We start from the raw sequence: 5,781 nt of genomic DNA on the forward strand, positions 1-5,781 counted from the left end.
AAAGAAATTGGTTAAAACAAAATTATTGAAAAGGGTTGTTGTCCAAATTGTCCGGTTTAGAAACTAGGTGTGTCAAAAATGAACTCGACCTGCCAACTCGACACGAGTCGACCCGAAGAATATTGGGTTAGGGTTGAGGGTTTTCGGGTTTGAATCATTTCGAGTCAGACCCAAAATATAACCTGAAAAAGAAAATTGGGTTGGGTTGGGTTCGGGTCAACCCCGGTTGACCTGAATTAAAAAATCAGGTCACTCATCAACCCGAACCCACCCACCCAACCTGACCCACCTAATATATTAATAAAAAAAATAACTTGCCTACCTTACAAAAAAACTCTAACCATAACGGGCCTAACCCATATCCTTAATTTCTATTCCTTTTCTTCCTTCCATCTTTCTCACTATTCCTTTTCTTCCATCTTTCTCACTTCTCTTCAATATACATTCCTTCTCTAATTTTCATCTTTTTTAATCTCTTGAACTCCGCAATAAAATGAGTTCATAAATTAATCTTGATCTTGAGGAGGATAGTGTGGAGGGTTCACCTATGGCAAATTTAGATGCAAATAAAGAAACGTGCATTGATTCCCAAGATCAAGCCTCCAAAACTGGTATTGGTAAACGAAAGAGACCATTAAAATCAAAGTGGTGGCAATATTTTGATATGCTTCCTAAAATAGAGGGAGAAGATTTGCGATGTAAATGTAAAGCATGTGGAATTACATACAAAGCTGATAGTAGCATGGAAACAAGTAATCTTCGCCGTCATATACAAGTTGAAAAAATATGCAAATTTCTTGAGATTTTCTATGAGACAACAACTTTATTTTCTGGAGTGAAATATCCTACTGCCAACCTCTACTTTCCTCGTGTCTTTACGATTCAGTTGACATTAAGTCAAGCCTTACAAAGCCCGGATGATTTCATGAGATCAATGGCCAATCGGATGTATCAGAAATTTGATAAGTATTGGAAAGATTATAACATTTTGTTTGCTATTGATGTGATAGTTGATCAAAGGTTTAAGATGCAGTTTGTTGAGTTTTGTTACACCAAGTTATATGAAAATGATAGTAATGAATTAAGTCTGGTAAGGTCTAAATTAAATTTTTTGTTTGAGGAATATATGGGTTTGCTTCTAAGCTAAGTACCAGCAGTGTAGCTTCAAGTTCTCAAAGTGGCATTGATGATGATATTGCTTCTTTTACTCTAAATTCAAGCGGATGCATGAATGTTTTGAAGGTACCGTTGATAATGTTTTTTTTCTCACTAGTACTTTTTACTTTTTTATACTAATATATTTTATTTATGATATAGGAATTTGGTACCTTTCAAAGTTTGGAATTCAATGGAAAAGCTCAAAAGAGTCAATTAGAGCTCTATTTGGAAGAACCGAAAATTGACAGAGATACAAAATTTGATGACCTCTCATTTTGGAAAGCTTACCAATTTAGGTATCCTGAACTTGCAAAAATGGTCAGAGATATCTTGAGTGTTCCAATTTCTACAGTTACTTCAGAAACGACTTTTAGCACCGGTGGTAGGATACTTGACCAATATCGTAGTGCAATGAAGCCTGATGTTGTTGAGGCATTAGTTTGTTGTAGAGATTGGTTAGTTGGACAGAATGGTCAGTGACTCATCTTTTTATTTTCATTTTAAAGTTATTTGTTCGATTCTTTGACTAATATTTTCTTTTTGTAGAAAATACTGAGGTGGAGTTGGATGATTTGACTGAAAATATTATGAGTTTATTCATAAATGGGGACGATGGCTCAAATACTACTTAAACTATGAGAATAGATCATTCAGATTTCAGACATTAGTATTGATACTTGATATTAAAAAGTAAGTAAGTTAAATTAATATATTTTTAGAAGATTTTAGAGTTTAATTTCTTTTAATTTCATATCTTATTTCAAGGTTGGGCTCATACAAAAAGGTGTACAACGATGAAAAAGTGGAGTTTGAACTTGAAAATACTTTTGTGATGATTGAAGACTTTTTTTTATAATGATATCATAATTTCGTTGTGTAATATTTATTTTGTGAAAATTTTGAATTTTCTAAACATAATAATTATGTTTATGCCAATTTTATTATTTTGTATTTAAATTAAAGTATTATTATTAAGCAAAAAACTTATTTCGGGTTAGTCGGGTTGGTCTGGGTTCGGGTTGAAAATTTTGTTATAATGCACCTCCTTCAACCCGACTCGAACCCACCCGACCCACCTGAATTGACACCTCTAGGTAAAACCGAAAGATTTGTCTAAATCTTTTGGGTTTGCCTAATTTCCAACGGTTAGATTTTTTTGGTTATTTAAGGCCAAAGGCGAAAGATTTACGTATATCATTCGAGTTTTCCATCGAATACCGAATGATATAGTGTAAATCTCTCGGGTTTAATCACTCTTCCCTAATTTCTTTCCCCCTTTTTAATTGGTGTTTCGGTTTCTAAGTACATGAATATTGTTTAATTGTCCAAACATATCAATTGTGAGTCAATATTTCAAGTATAGGGGTTGTGATTGAAGTTATAAGTATAGGTTTGTGTTTGAATATAGAAAATGTATATAATAAGGTTTGTGTTTGATTATATTTAGAATAAGTGATTATGTTTTATATTTGTATGTGTAGGGGTTTGTGTTTAATTTATAAGTAAGATTGTGTTTAGGTTTTAGGATAAAATATAATCATGGTTAAATTTAGTGAAAATAATAAATTTTAAAAGGTCAAATACCGAAAGATTTAGGATAAATCTTTTGGTTTTGAAGGGTAAAACCGAAAGATTTGTCTAAATTTTTCGGGTTTACCCAATTTCCAGTAGTTAGATTTTATTTGTTATTTAAGTCCAAAGCCGAAATATTTAGGTAAAATTGTCGCCCATCATTAAATAGGCAATACCGAAAGATTTACTATATCTTTCGGTATTTCTCTTTATATCGCGATTTTGGGCAGAAACTCTCCCCTGCGTTCTCTATTTTCTCCGCTCTGCTCCGCCAAAGCCGCATCTCGCCGAATCTCTACTACAGCCGTCGTTCTCTTCGCCAAAGCCGCATTTCACCGTTCTCTTCTCCGCAACAGCCGTCAACCGAAGGTATAAGATGCTAGTGATTCCGCAGATCTGCCGTTCACCAGATCCAAGATTTCTCCGCCGCCTTTCTTCGTCTTCTCCGATTTGCAGTCTTACTAGTGATTTTCATGAATTTCTCCTTATCTTGTGAGTTGTTCAACAATAACAACAGTAATATAGGGCCGACATAACTAAAACAAATTATATAGTCTAAATTTTTTAATATATAATAATATTATTAATTATATATTATATTATTAATCTTATTATTAAATATATATTATATCATATATATATATATATATATTTTCTTTCAGTATTATAAATATTAACCATTTATATTATATTTTATATTATATATAAATAAAAATATTAATTATATAATTCATTAATTATATTTCACGTTTTTTTCTATTCTAACATCATCGCCGTCAATTTCTAACCTTCTTATATTGAATAGTAATTTTCTAACCCTAAATCATATTATTGCGGTCGTTATTTTCTATTTATATTTTAAGTTTTCTAACCCTAAATACCTACTATTGAGGACGTCATTTTCCATGCTAATATTGTCTACAGACCCCGAGGATTGGGCTGCCTTAGCATTATGATAGAAAAAACGTGATTCAAAAAATTATTTTCACTTAAGGGAAAATGACTATTAAAGATGGTGAAAACCGTCGTTAAAAGCCATAATGCCGACGTTAATGATTATTAACGTCGACGATCAAAGTCGTCGTTATTCTACGCTACCAAAGTCGACATTAATATATTTTGATTATTAACCACGACTTTAGTGGGAGAAAACCGTGGTTAATAATGAGACATTATTAACCACGACTTTAGGAGAATGTCGTGGTTAATAATGTATCATTATTAACATACATTATTAATCACGACTTCCTCCCCTTAAAGCCGTGGTTAATAATTGTCCCTCTTTGATTAACTTTTAAATTTTACAAAACCTATTTCAAATGTTTTTACGTAAAAAAAATATAATTCATAAATCAAATTCAATTCCAAATTTGACAAAATTATAAAATCGTAATTCAAAAATCTCAAATGAAACCGTATGTGAATCACTAATTGGGGGGAGGAGGGGGAATCCTATACATGAGCATCCCTAAAGCCTCTTGTTGTGCGCGCACCTACGCCTCTAAAGTCACTTTTTGTGCGTGCACCTCCGCTTGGATATCGTTCATCCTATACTCATGTTCCTCCTTTTGTGCTTCCTAATTTGCGCGCAACATCTCCACCTCTTCTCGTAGAATCATGTTCTCCTCCATCAGCGTTTGTTATGACACACGCGAGTTGACGCTTAAAGAAGAACTTTCCTTTTCACCGGGTCTGAAGTGAGTGGGATGTATTCCCGATCCAATTCCTATCACTCTCCCGTGTCCTTGTCGTCCCAAAGTAGACTCAAACACCTCGAGCGGCGACGAATTATAATTTGTTTCTAGTCGCTCGTGCATCACAGTCTACAATCATTTACAACATTAATGTTAGTAATTTAAACTTAGACTTCCAAACTAAAACGATAGAAATGATAACAACTTACGACGACTTGTTGAACGAGCGGTGAAGGCTTGGGAGTCGGATCATCGATAGTTGCTCTCCTAGTGTGTGTTTGTAAGAAGAATTTTTCTTGCCTAAGGGGGTGTCCCATCTCCTTCTCATGTACAAATAACATACATATATATCATATGTTAAATATTATGTAAATTAAATACTTTTACCAAAAATTATCATATCTTGTTCTTTCTGTGGAAATGGTTTGTTGTCGATGTGGTGGGGGTACATTAATTTTCTTCTATTATCAGCGTTGTCTTACTATTTTTCTACAATTATAAGATAGTAGTTGTTAGTTAATAGTCGAAAAATACATATAACAAAATATAAATGACTATGTATTATACCTTAAATTCAGGCGTGAAGTAGTGATTGTCAAGCTAATAATTCCAATCTTCATAATAAAACTCTCGAGGAGAGTTTATTCTAATTCTGTCCTCGTCATCAATATACGGGTCGATGTAAGTCTTCTTGTTTGCATATCTCCACCTATCACATGCCTTCTTTTCTTGTTGCATCTTCTTATCTCTATAGGTTTCAATGTGAATGTATGTTGAACTTTCGAAAGGATACTAAAAAATAACAACATATTTTAGGATTATAAAAGTTTCAAATTATAAGATAACACGTTAAAAAATATATAACTCACGGAGATAGACTACCATATATGATTCATTTGGGATGGGGAGAGATCAGACTAGTTTTTTGAGACAATGTGGCACCAACTCACCTTTCCGGACAACGCTTCCAATATGGTAAGACCAATAGCGAGTGTTATCACATATAGGCCTTCCATCCAAGTCCTTGAACTCCAACATCATCTTCTCTCCGGTTCCCATTCTCGCAAGAACCATGTTTTTGTTCTTCCCCCATCCCCTCCTCGATGAAGACGCTGCTGCAAAATAACATTAAAACGACATTTGTTAAAATTTATATAATGATTTAAATATCATGTATTAGTTATTATTAACTACCCACAGTCTCGGGAATGGAAGAATCCTCCCCTAGGGTGTTAGACTCCTTAGGAATGGTGGAATTTGTATTATCTAGTTTCTCAATATCATGAAGCTCTAATCCCATAAACTGCATAGGATCATCGCAATCTACATCATCTGTATGAGCTCCATAATCTGTACG

The sequence above is a fragment of the Impatiens glandulifera genome, chromosome 1, assembly GCF_907164915.1.
Source record: "Impatiens glandulifera chromosome 1, dImpGla2.1, whole genome shotgun sequence".
Taxonomy (NCBI): Eukaryota; Viridiplantae; Streptophyta; class Magnoliopsida; order Ericales; family Balsaminaceae; genus Impatiens; species Impatiens glandulifera.